The sequence below is a fragment of the Bradysia coprophila genome, unplaced genomic scaffold (genome assembly GCF_014529535.1).
Source record: "Bradysia coprophila strain Holo2 unplaced genomic scaffold, BU_Bcop_v1 contig_138, whole genome shotgun sequence".
NCBI classification, from domain to species: Eukaryota; Metazoa; Arthropoda; class Insecta; order Diptera; family Sciaridae; genus Bradysia; species Bradysia coprophila.
In genome coordinates, this window is record NW_023503409.1 from 4,933,310 (window position 1) to 4,947,681 (window position 14,372).

Below are 14,372 nucleotides of genomic sequence, written 5' to 3' on the forward strand. Positions count from 1 at the left end.
AGATTTTTGTTTGTTGATCGATGAAATATTCATTTTTTCTAATTTTATCCAGATCCATTCGGAATCATTCATGACTCCGTAAAGTCGCAACACGTCGCAAAATGGTTCGGATCATCAAATATTTAACTTTTTAACTTGTAATTAATTACTGAATCAAATGTCTGAAATATAACAATTTTATCGGATTTGCAGAACCAAACTTTGTAGCATGGTAAAACGAGTTTCCAAAAAGTGTCAAACTAAAAAATCAAATAGATGTGAGTGACGTGACGGCAGAGCTTTTTACCTCACTCTGATTTTCTTTATCACGCAAAATTAAAGCTACAGTTTAATCTATAGTGAGCTTATGTTATTTTTGATTGTCATTGTTGAATATTTTTCTAATTTCGTGCTTATATTTTGGATACGCCGTCAGCGACTATTTTAGTTAGAAGTTAATTGCTATAGATAAATACAAAAGAAATGTAATCGAATATGAAATTATATTGAGTTCTGTATTTAATGAAAACTTAAAACAAGGTTGTGACCACGGCAGAGTAACATAAACCAGGCAGGAGAAGCTAATTTTCGGAGCGTCAAAGAAGGGATCCAATACATTGTATGAAAATGAGCTCAAATGAACATCACTGCCATAAATTGAATTAATTTTATTCGCAAAACATAAGGCAACTTGATAATTCAGGTTAGTCAAATCCTCCTGCCTGATTAACTTTACTCTGCCGTTTGCGACCAATTTTGCTGATTTCATGCACACAAGTGTGTATTTTCATGCATCTGCGCTCGGTCTGTAGTCTTTCACCTAAATTTTAAAGAGACGTTCTTTTATAAGTGAGCATATCTAGTGTTAAAACCAGAGTTGTAAAATTGAATAGCCTGAGAGCATCGTTTAATTACTTCTCATGTGTACAGACAACAATTCAATTTGAAATGAGGGTAAGCCTTGAAACGTTTGAATAATCTCGAACCGTAAATACTGAGTGTATACTGCTACCATTTAGTGGTCGAGAAAGACCCAAGCGTTTCAATAGAATTTATTTGTTATATTCGCAAAAATAACAAGTAGGTACTGCTCCAATCACAACAACATTGAAATTATAATGTTGAAATAAGATCCATATTACATCAACCATAGTATTTTAACCCCGGAAAATTATAATTAAATCAATTTAACACTCTAAATTGTTCGTCAATCTGGCCAAAACCAAACAAAAATCACATTAAGACTGTAAAAACAATGTTACGTTGAATTCTTCATCATAACAACCGTTACACATTTTGTGTAGTGCCGTATGAATTCATGAAAATCTAATTTGTTTAACTTGTGTAAAACAATTCCCCGAAACCCCCGAGAAACCAAAAGCATATTTACTAAAAGGCTAAAATAACCACATTCGGACGTTTGAAATTCACAATTTTATCTAAATGGATGGGCTCTGTGCGAAAACTATATGAAATGGAATGTTGCTGCATGCATATAACCTCAGCCGTATAATAATGTAACAATATATATACAGGAATGGGCATAATATAATACATATATTTAAGCATTTTAGTACATTCAGCTTAGAGTCTAGTGTAGCACTTTCATATGTTACATTTTATTTAGAATTGCAATTTACTAAATAATCTACGATGTAAGTAAATAAAAGCTTTTTGCGGTTCTTCACTGTACTTCAACCATTTTTTTTTCATGAAATTAATTTTCGATTGCACATCTCTCAGTTTTTGTAGCAACAAAAAAAAAACCATTTGAACAAACTTTTGAATTGAATAATCTCTGCTGAATGGAAATGGACATCGTTTAAGTGATTCCGAAAGTTTCGTTGATTGCTTCATTTTCAACAGAACTAAATTGAAATTGAATTGAATTAAGACTTACATCTGTTGCAAAACAACTGAGACGTAATTTCTCTTAAATTAAAACAAATATTATGACTGCTTTTACATTAATAAGCTCTGTAGAATCAACTTGGAAAACGGTAATTTACAGACTTTCTCGACAAGTAGATTTCGAGTAAAAACTATTTTCCGAGTTTTAAGGTATGGAAGAGTGAGATATTAACTAGCAGCGAAGTGAAAAAGGTGGACGTATACAGTGAGGTCGATTTCTGCATGTGTGATCTGCTGTGTATAAAAGGTAACCTTGAAAACTACTCCGAAACTTTGAAATGTTCAGTATTAAAGTTAAATAACAGCCACTTCTTGTTGACTCAAAAAGGTGTAGTAAGATTTAGCTGACAAATTAACGTTCAGGCTGCCATTTTAATCAATATATCAAAATGATTCATTCTTCCCAATCCGATAATGACTTTTAATTATTCACCCAAAAAAGCTTACGATAATCTGGCTTAAATCTGATTCAGTTAATCCAAATTCGATGTGTCATTTTGTATTGAATATTTCAAACGCATACTCGTTTGACCAACCATTGTTTGGATGCCAGCCCATAATTCACAACAATGATTTTCATACCTCACGTTTTACTAATCAGACACAACAGAGTTCATATTTATGATCGTTAGACTGTAATTTTACCCTTTACATTGATGTATTAGTCGTTGACTTCAATTTATAAATCTTTGACACTATAATCGAGACAACTCGGGTTAAGAGATTATACATTTTAGTAGAATTTCAATTACGTTCCTTCATTACCTCATACCTCCCCGTTATTATAATATCTTGAGTAAAAAACTCTTTTCAATAATCTTCTTAAGTGATTCGTATAATACCTGCTACATTAGTCTGAGCATCCAAACACATTTTAATCTTATTTTACAGTTGGTTGACAAAAAAGTGGGAAAGGTACTGGAGTGTAGATGCATTATTGTTGATTGAATGAACGGATAATTTTATCCCAAAAATTTTAAATGAAAAAATGTGTTAACAATAACATTAAAGCCTTTTCGACATATCGACTTTAATTTGAATTAGTAGACTCACAAAGGAAAAAAAGAAGCCGAAAGTGTATATAACCCTGTAATCCATTTTGCAGATTAGCCGTAAGTCCTTGCAAAAATATATTTGAGAAAGTTCCTCAATATTGATTAATCTGAGAATAAATAAAGCTTAACAGTATTTGGAGTTGTAAAGCAAAGATGCCATTAAGTATTTCTCATTCATCCACCAAGCACAGGTGAAACACCATAATCTCTCTTTCTTAATACCCTTTTTATATCCGAAACAAATTTATTTAGATATTATGCAATAAATCAACCCCAAAAATCTACCGCTTTGACTTTTCTTTTTATTCAAATCTCCTACAAATGGGACGTTATGCCTCTCTTTCTCTCCGCCTTATGAAATATCGATCACACTTTGCAAATTCATTTAATTTCATGTTAGAAAACAATTTTTTTTTATATATACAAACCAACCGCATTAAGTCGGCCAAGACGAAGTTGTTTGAATTCAAAAATTCGTATAGCTTTTAGTTGAGAACGGTTGACACTAATTAAAACAGCACAGTGCAATATGTTGGGCATTGGGGTAATGGTATTATCAATTAATCAGATCAAAAGAAGAAGAAAAAAAATCACGAAATGGAACATCACATCGAATATCGGGGAGGATGGATGTCAGATTTGTATGGTTCTTTTTGCCTTTTTCACGTCTGGATGATTATGCTCATTGACACTTGATAAAATGGTATATCTGTATTTTTTTTGCAAAGAAAATGAAATATTAGGAGAAAACTTTAGTTCGCCACTGAACCAATTATTTCTGGAATTAATCTAGCTCAACAAACTTCCAGACATTTTCGAGAAACAAGATCGAAAATTAAACAGAAGTTCTGAATGTTTAAAATAGCCTTGAGCGTCAAGACATGCTGGTGTTACGGAAAAACTTTATATTCACAATTCCAGTTACCTTAAGTATGTGTTGTATCGTCCTACACATAATTTAGAAGCAGACACGTACGTAATCTACAATTAATTTTGTATCGCAATTTTGTGTGCGAATTTAAAATCTGTTTTGGGCAACAGGCTGGTTGATTTTTCGCCTACACCTTCAATGGTTTTGTTTTCATTGAATTATTTGAAAAAGTGTAATTTGAAGAAGTCTCGTCCTTTGTTTCTTTTAAACTGTGTCGAAAGATTGTATCAAGCGATGGACTTGGCAAGATAACTCGCTTTTGTTGTTAGAAAAGAAGTGATTCATCTGGGATTTGTTCAAATTTTGGTACTTACATTATATTAACCGATGTAGGCTCTTGAAGTTTCTCTGAATGTCGAGATTTACCTGTAAAAGTAAATATGAATTAGTGAGTTCTTTCTACAGATTATGATTTCAATTGTTGAAAATAATTTTAACTCCGGTACGGAAGTGTGTTAATTCAAATAGACTTCGGTTACTAAAATCCAGTGAGTATTCCGTCACATAATTTAATAATCATCGAACATTAATGGAAAGCTATTTTCGGTGTCAATAAAAATCCCTGATCATATAATTTTCAACGCCAAAAACGACTAATCTGCGCTAAATTCAAACAACATGCCATTCCAGGTATATTATAGCCGAAATGTTATTAAAATTCTGAACCAAAACTCGATGTGTCCAAAAATTCGTTACGCTCGCACCATTTCATTTAATTTCACTGAACTATATGAGCTGAACACTTTTATTAGATAAATAATTTCAGAGCTTTTACCTTTGCACCCAGTAAATGCTAATATGGCATTTATTATCCTCAATCAAATTACGATATCGTTACCCATCATTAAGCGAAACCTACGTGTACCGAACATCATTGTCGTCATATTCTAACGCTAATATCAACCTATTCTGTTGGGGGCATGATACAAAATGTATTTCGTTCATTTAGTACTCATAATATATGTAACAAAGTTATAACATTTCGATAACGCAACTGATGATTTGCCTTCGGACAATCGGAGAGACCAGTGCGACAAATGATGTTTCAAATTTATCTAATAAATGAGGAATATGCAGAGCAGAGCTTCAATTTAGATATTATACCACTTTGTTGAGAGAATTTTGCAGTACAATACAGTAGAATATTCAAATACCTGTAAGTGAGCGAGATTTGGATACTTTGAAAATAATGAATCGAAGTTCAAATTTACCTGTCCGGTTACTAATAGCTTTTTAGTGAAATATTTAAATTATTTTGTGGCACAAGACGACAAGAACTACTTTTAAATAACACTGAAAAAACAAATAGATTGCACACAGTGGACAAAACCAACAAGGTCCTAATTTTACTTCTATATGTCCGTCCAATGAAGGACATAACCTGAAGTGAATTGTGAATTCAGGCCGGAGGAATGAAAGCCCTAGGACAGTCCACGCTAACCTCTGACCGCCACTGGCTCCGGAGGTCGAAACGGCATTTTATCTTCGCTTTCGCTACACGCGACCCATGGGTAAGGGAAGAGAAATTTCGCTTTGTTTGTTTTTGGTGATTGCGAAATTTTCGTTGAAATATTGACTAAGCGACCAATACGAATTAACGACTGTCCTAGGGTTTTCATTCCTCCGGCCTGAATTCACAATTCACTTCAGGTTATGTCCTTCATTGGACATATAGAAGTAAAATTAGGACCTTGTTGGTTTTGTCCACTGTGTGCAATTGTGTTGTAATATGTATTTATTTTGAAGAGTTGTTAATGCGGTGTGGACTGTGTACTACACAGTATGTATGTAGCTATATTTATCGATGAAGTCCTTAATAAGGACACCTTTTATTAACGCACCGCATTATAACTTTTTACGTTCAAAATATTTGTAAATATTTGTTTGGTCCACGTCCACATAGAAATGCATATGGAATGAGTGAAATGAAGGAATAATGCGAATGTTTGTAACACGTCGAATTGGACTCCCTGAGTAAGGGGAAACCTATTGTGGTTGTCTAGAGATGCCAAATCCGCGGAAAAAAAAAGTCCGTCTGTCCGTCTATCCGTCTGTCTGTCTGCACGATAACTTGAGTAAAACGCATCCGATTTTGAAAATTCTTTTTTTTCCCGTTTGGTAATGTCAAAAGACAGGCTAAGTTCGAAGATGAGTGATTTTGGATCGACCCCTCCCGAGCTGTGGCCCAATAAGTGCTTTACGGTTTTTCGAAGATATCTCCGGACATTTAAACGTTAAACTTGTAAGTGATACGTCAAATAAAATGTATTTACAATACCGATCGACAAAAAAAAAGTTTATGGAAATCGGATGACCGACTCGTGAGTTAGACCCCTTGGTGTGAAACAGGCACAGGGCGGCAAGCAGTTTTTGCTTGTAGGTCGGCCACATTTGAACATATTTCGTCTGTTTTAGCTTTATTAGATAGGTATTGACCGTACCAATCAGGGAAAAAAAAGTTCATGAAATTATGTTCTCCGGAGCGTGCGCTAGGTCTCTTGGAGTGAGCTCTTATCTGGCTACTCGGAAGTACAGTGAACGTGGTGTATTTTGACAATATCTCGAGTAAATTTTGACCGAATTTCATGAATTTTTTTTTGTTTGAAAGGTATTAACGAATGTAAAGCGTCGATACTATTTCCGGTCTCCTAACAAAATGGCTGCCGGCGGCCATATTGGATTTTAGTAAAATAGAAATATCTTGGGAAAAATGATACTTAGAGAGTTTCTGTTAACATGGAAATAATTTGTTATGTGTGTGGATTTCAGGGATTCCATATACGGACATCTATATATACCTATATACAGCTATATTAAGCTATATACAGGCATATAGAGCTATATAATAGCATATATTTATCTGTGAAATGTTTATTTATAGTGAAATATAGTTAAATATAGCGGTATATAGCTGTTTAAATAGGAATTTATGAAATTTATCTTCGTACGGGGCTGTCTATATTGCCTCCGGCAATTTAGTTGCATATGATAACAAGGCAAAGAGTGGATAATGTAAGTGATTTTAAAGGGAGAATAGTTTTTCAGCAGAGAAGAAAATGAAGTAAGAGAAATGAAGAGTTTCACATTAAAGGCTTTTGATACGAATAGGTGTTTCGTACGGGTCGGCGTTAGCTATGTTTTTATATTGGAACCTCGATTTGAACATTTGCTAGTATTTAGTGGTAATCTGTTTCCTATGTACCAACTAAGACACCGTTGACGATTACTTTAATGTCATTGCCATTTTTGAAAATACTTTTCATGACGCATTACATGCATTGTCTGATGTAAATGTGTAATTCTGCGGCTAGATTGCTCTAAAGGAAACGTATCCGATTAAAAATTTGGCTCAGTGGTTCACAGTAAGTAAAGAAGAATGGTTCCTTATTATTTTTATTCAAAAACGTGAGGTAAAGTTAACTACACGGAGCCAAAACTTTACCTCACGTTTTTCAATAAAATAACTACCTTACTTGGCAATGGGGCAAATGATGGAAATGGTACTGCTTCACACAAGAAGTACCATTTCCATCATTTGCCCCATTGTTAAGTAATGTACTATTTCTGTTCCTATGACGAAACAGACTCAATCACATTCATGGAAACAACAAGCCATTCGATGGCAAAAATCATCACAACAAACGAATTGGTTCCAGTCCGTGCTCCAGTCACAAACCTAATGGATTTGGGCATCGATTGTTTGTTAATGGTGTTCGACTATTTGCAAGTCATTGACCTCGCAAATTTGGTCGAAGCCAACATTGTCAAAAGGCTGGGAAAGCAGAATAGGAAAAAACTGCTATATCAGCAAAGTATTGTCAAGGCATTCAAGATTAAAGTAAAAATGAACGAATGGAAAACATGTGTCGGAGCTAATCCCAGATCAGCTCCAAAGGATATCAGAATGTTACGCAGTTTTGGACGAGACATTGAGTCGTTGCTTGTCTATTGTCAAGTCAGTCATTTTGAATTTAATGGAACTACATTTGAAGAGAACCAAAACCGTCGATATGAAAGAGCATTAGAAGATGCAATTATTGAGAATTGCAGCAAAACACTGAGCGATATTAGCTTTGACAAATGCAACAAGGACACGATGAAAGAACTTGACCAATCATTCAAAGTTGTTGAGGTGGTTAATTTTTACAACTGCCATTTAGGCAGTACACTTGGACAGTTGAAAAGATGGTTTCCGAAAGTGGCTGATTTATATTTTAACGAAACGTATGTTTTCGACCCCAAGTGCATTCATGAACATTTTCCCTATTTGGAATCATTGACGGTGTGGAATAATTCACGGCAAAGAGTGGAAAAGGAAAAAATGAGCTTTTCTAATTTGAATTTGGAAGTCTTTTTGCAAATGAATCCACAATTGGAAACGTTAAACATACGTCATGACGATGTCGACGAATTGGACAGTGACGACAGCAAGGCCATAATCGTCAATTGGAATTTGTTAACGATGATCAGCAAGAATTGGAAACTGAAGAAACTAAAGTTGAATTTGGAGGATTATCGTTTTGAACGGGAATGGCAATCAACGATTGCCGTTGACAGTTTGATCGAATTAAATGTAAAATGTTCAAATTCTTACTTCCTCAAGACGATTCGAATGACATTGGCCAACCTGATTGAAATGAAATTAAGGATATGTTACTCTTACTCTCCACCGAATATAAAAATTGACTACGAAGCAATTACAACGTTTGTGGTTCGTGCCGCACCGAAACATTTAAAAATTATCGCTGAAAGTCAAACATTCGCCATGGACAATGTTCAACTTATTAAAATGGCACGATTGCTGCCACACCTTCAAGAACTTTCTATTGAATGTCAATGGGACGACAACATACCGGATGCTGTTATGAATTTACTTGTTAATACTACCAGTAGCGCACTGAAGAAGCTGACCGGAATATGCTTGTTTGATGGGGATTCTAAAGGAAATCCGCGTTCGGAGTACTTGCAAATGCGACAAGTTTTTCGCCACAAAATCGTTCGAAATGATTTTGTTACCAGAAACTGGTCGTACAGATTTGATTATCGAGATGATTGTGATTACTATATCGATACGATTGAATTCATAAAGATAAAATAAATATATTCACGGCAATAGCAACTGAAATTAATTTCAATTTTTCATCGCTACGACGTGAGTTGTAATAATTTGTTGAAGTTGGTAAGTAAATCTGTATGTCTTACAGCAGTTAAAAAGAGTGAGTTCCTAAAACTAAAAGACGATAGGTTAGTGACTACTTCAACATCACCGGAAACTTCGAATTAGAGAGTCGGTTTTACTACTAATTTGATATTGATTATAAGTTTAAATATGTTAGATGCAAAGCAACAAACTACAATTTCATTCAGTAGGGGTCGTCATTGTCATGTGAATCGGAATCAATTTAAATGTTTTTCTGTTTTAGAAAATGGAGCTAAACCATAATGTTTCGCTTCACATTAAAAAAAACGTCTTACCGTCTTCAAGAACCTCTAAAAGCAGTATCCATTTACTACAGCTACAGCGGTCCATCTTCATAAATACATCGAAGCAATTAATGAGCCTTATAAATATAACAATGCGGTTGTCATGGAGAGCCCCGTAAGACATTTAATTTAAAAATTACCCAGCCATTAACTCTTGTAATAGTTATTTACATGACAAGGGATAAAAAGTTGAAACTTAGTTTTCGTATGAATTTTGAGATCCGAGGCGAAGCCGAGGTCAATAAACACACGAAAACGAGACTTTTCAACTTTTAATTCGAGTTATGTAATGGATTTATCATTTCTCAGAAAATTCTCAGAAAAATTTGACAGTGAGACATTTGAGATGTCGTTCACTGTACAACAAAAAATTTGGAATTTTTCCGTTTGGCCATTTGATGGAAGGAATAGAAAGGGGCCATACATAAAGTACGTACTCACTTAGGGGGGAGGGGGGTTTCTAAAATTTGACCGTTTTATATGGAAAAAAACGTACGAAACGGGGGGGAGGGGGTCAAAAAACGCCCGTACACCGCGTACGTACTTTATGTACGGCCCCAAAGAACCAAAAAAAACTTCTTTTTTTAATTTATTTAGAATATGATTATGACGTAATATTGCTACATTTGCAGCTTACAGTGCTCCAACATACAATTTTGAGTTAATTGGTGATAGTAAAAACTACATAAAAGTAAATAAAGAACTCACAAATTTTTCGTAAAGTTTATCCACTGTAATATACTTCATAACCACTCTTCTATCGCGTCACTGAACCAAGCACAAGAACAGAATTCTCAAGAGAGGTCTCCTCGATGCAGTAGTCAAAATTTCTCATATAAATTTGTAAGGTAGGTATAATGTTATTGCGTCGCAATTTGATATAATATATGAGAAGAAGGGCCGATGTTCCGTTCAAAAGATCCGGTTCTAGTACTTGGTTCAGTGATATGAGTCAGAACATGCGTCATTTTGCTTTGTTCGACAATTATTTACTTTGAAACTTTAACAAACTTTCATAATTAAATATATAAATCACTGCTCCCTGAAAATTGTGGCACTAAGGCACTAAGGGGATAACAACCGTAGAATTATTGACATAATAAAGGTGGTAAAAAACGGAAAAATGTTATTCAGTTAGAGCCAGTGACATTTCAGCATGAATTTGCTTTAGCTGCTTTTCAGCTGATTCACACAAACACTCAAAACTGGTTGTATGTCTTTATACTGTTTTACCACTGTCACGTGAGTGTGTGTAGCAGCTTCAAAAGTATAAGAAGTATAAACCGCTTTGATTGTATGTAAGGGATCAGCTGGAAAACAGCTGAAGCAAATTCATGCTGAAATCTGCCTCTGACTGTAATGAAGATTAGTTTTAGCGAGAAATGCCGCGTTACTTAGCTTAAAAGTTTGTGCAGCACTAGATAAATTGCTTTTATATAGTTTGAGGCTGTAAACGAAATTAATTGATCAACAATTCAATCAGTGTATTTTCTTGTGTTTACTACCTTGTCTTTCGTCGTACTTATCTAACAAATATTAAGCAATTGAAGTACCTGATGTCGTTAAAATCACTTCAATTAAACAGTAATTGCTAGTACGATTATATGTAGAACAAGTATGACGACGACGAGCGTACAGCGAATGTATTGAAATTTGTTGCAATTACTTGTAAGTTTGAGAACTTTGAGGTATTTAAAGTGTTCGCATTTTAATTTGATCGATTTTAATCGAAACTTTAGTGCCAATAAAAGCTTTCAAAGCTAGTATTACATACTTGATACAAGTCTTGTATGCGCGCACATATGCATCTAGAAACTGCGACGTAAATCAGTGTAAATTTTATAGAAACTATTCAAAGGTTTGCTTTGAAAGTTAGTGAAATAGAAATTGATCATCTTATTTTGCTGGTACTTTATGTCGTTAGATCTGATATTATGTTACCCATATTACATTCCAATATCATAACAATTCTGAGACTTCTATAATAACGTTCTTGAGTATATGAATTTTAGCGAATAACTTAACTCAAAGCCTTTACGGAAAACTTTTGATGTGCTTTACACATTTAGATTTTCCTCCCTTTTACTTCCCAATACTTTACATTTGAATTAATTCAAAATTAATTAGAAAATTAGCTGAGTCATTCAATGTGCAAAATCCGATGTTTATTTTACATTCAGACATTTTCAAAGATCAAATGCCGTAGCAAAATTTAATATTGTCAAATTAATTGAATTGAAATGGATTTAGTGAGCACATATAACTTCTGGAATGCATCGAAGTGTTAAACGCATAGTATGTTGCTTACGATTACTGGGGACTTTATTATGCAATTCTCTAATTGTATCGTATTGGTCATTAGTCATACGATAATATGATAACTAATTCTCAACATTGTTGTTGCATTCTCAACATTCTAGGTAAATTATAGCTTGGAGGATGATTTTCGTTTGTAAGACTTGATTTTCATAGAAGTTTATTGTAAGGTTTAACAGTTTGAATTTTGAATACGATTGAACTATTCGCACGAAAAATGTTTCTAAATGTTTCACTTACCCAACTCGTATGAGACAGTTTGCGCAAATTTACAAGTCAACTTATAAGTTGGAAATTATATGTCATATCTTCATACAAGAAGAAATTTAGGAAATTCAGAAAAACTTAGAGTACTGACAGCACTGATTATCGCTGTACCAGATTAAATCGACTTTTTTTACATTCTTACCCGATGACATGACACTATAGATTCTTTCTCGGAAGTGCTCCATTCATGCACTTTTTTCTAGTTTCATTTTGTGATGTGCGTTGTTATCGTTCACACGCATTTGTGTTTATCCAATGGGTTGTGATGGAAGTTACAGATTTAGCCGCTAAAATCGACTACAGCGCCAACTTTATAATTTTCTTTCTCGAATTTCACACGTAATTTCTACTCAAACGGGAATAATTTTGTAATTTTACTTAAAAAATACAAACTCTACTACCGAGTCAAAACATAAACAACGAGAATACATGTCTTATTTCCGAGCGTCATATACCTTGATCGTAATTCTTCTTCTTCTTAAAATGGCGGAAATCACAACACATTAGTATTTTTTCAATCCAAAGTTATTTTTCTGTGCATTTTTCTGTGCAATTCGTTGTCAGTTTGACTAGGTAATTTTGCTGTTTGTTTAACGTTTGCGCGGAGAACGAATTTTCCATTTTTGCCGTTTTCGCTTTCAGATCTGTAAATTCCATCAGGCAGCCTGTTTTGTAAGCAGATTTTTTGATGCAAGGCTTCGCCTTTTTACTTGTAAGTTTGCAATCAATGTTTCTTTGCGATCAGAGCTAATTTAGACTGGTATAGGGAATGATTTGGTTCTAACCTTTGTTTTGCTGTTGAGGATTCCGTGTGGGAATACAAAAGTACGGAAAATTTCCGTTTTTTAGTTTAAGTTATTTCCTAATGTTTGCGTTTATATTTACACTAGGAAATTGAAGTTGATTAAAACTTCATCGATTCAATAAACGACGATAAGTTTGAGAAGAAATTCTTGTGTTTACTTTCAATTTGAAAGTCCTTTACTTTCCCGAAATCTTTTACTTCATGACTTTTACCAGACCAGAGTTTTACTTTACAAGACAACATTAACACGAATTCGCTGAAGGTCACTGAACAAATCTCACTTAATTTGATAATTGTTGATTAATCACAACTGATGGTGAGCTATTGCCAATGTTTAATTTAAATAAACGAACCTCTCCGATGAAATTTTTCTGCTTGCATCCAATACAAAAACTCTCTTACAATTCATTCGCATTGTTTGGAGTTCGGCATTAGCGTAGGATATAAGAACGAGAAGAGAAAAAAATCAACAACCAAAACGAAACAAAATTAAATTATTTTCTTTATTTGTAACAAAATGAATAGATACTCGTCGTTCAGTACACATCGAGGTATAAACATTGGGTGAAATGGAAAAACGACATTTAGAAGGAAAAAAAAAACAACAGAAATCCGAAGAAAGTAAAATAAATACACGATGAGAGAATAATCGATTTCAAGATATATACCATTCAAGAGTAAACAAAAATGAAAAACATTAATCAAAGCACATGATTTCCCGGTCGTTGATATTGTAAATTATGTATGTGTTTGAGTACAATATAAATTTATGTAATTTACAAAGGGAGTGTACAGTATATTGTAAAATGTGTACGGATCCCCATTGTATACACATATAAATATTGTGTTGTCACATCTATACATCTCTGTGTTATTCACGTACAGACAATCAACATTTAAGTACAAATAAGTACAAGTTTCTGTTTAAATTTCCGAATGAAAACTTTTTACCAAGTTTATTACACTGAGTACGTTGTTTGAGTTGACGAAGTAACAATGAAAATATTCCCGAGCTTTTTCTCCTCTAAAAGAATATAAAAGAATGAGTATGAAGAAAGCCATATTAATGCTATACATGAAACGTTTCATACAGAGCGTTGTAAATAAACATTTTGCAATTGTTTCCTATTTCGAATTTAATTGAACGCAGAAGGAGATACTTTTTTTGTACGTATTTCAACATATGTCTAGAAATGGAAGCCATTCTAAGCCCTTTACATTTGGGGAAAAAGAACTTTTAAGTGAGTGTTCCTAACAATGACAACAATAATGAACTCTCAAATCAAGTACGAAGCGAATAAATATGGTTCTTAAAGCGTTTGTAGCGGAAATTCAATTCTAAAATCGGTGTTTATAGACACGACTCGTGATACGAATAAAGATATTTTCTATGAAACTCTAGAAAAATTTAATGATTCCCAGTATCGACTTTCAGATGTGAACGTCAACTGCTCGTTTATGAGACTTTTTGTAACCTTTTGTAAAAGGCGCGGCGAATCATCAAATAAAGATTCAATCTGTTGTTTACTTCTTTCTATCAAGTTTCACTTAATGTTTGAAACCAGATCTTGTACTTCTTTAGCTTTACCATATGTTTGACTATATATAAGAGCATTCCACGTTA

General features: G+C 33.9%; 1 protein-coding gene across 2 annotated transcripts in view; it reads right to left on the reverse strand.

Annotated features, from left to right (window-relative positions):
* The window catches only part of LOC119073590 (zwei Ig domain protein zig-8), a 131,606-nt gene that overhangs the window by 88,508 nt on the left and 28,726 nt on the right, over positions 1 to 14,372 (reverse strand). For both annotated transcript variants that reach the window (XM_037179164.1, XM_037179163.1), the window contains exon 3: positions 4,191 to 4,242. The gene's annotated coding sequence lies outside the window, so the exon portion shown is untranslated. The remainder of the gene's footprint in view (positions 1 to 4,190; positions 4,243 to 14,372) is intronic.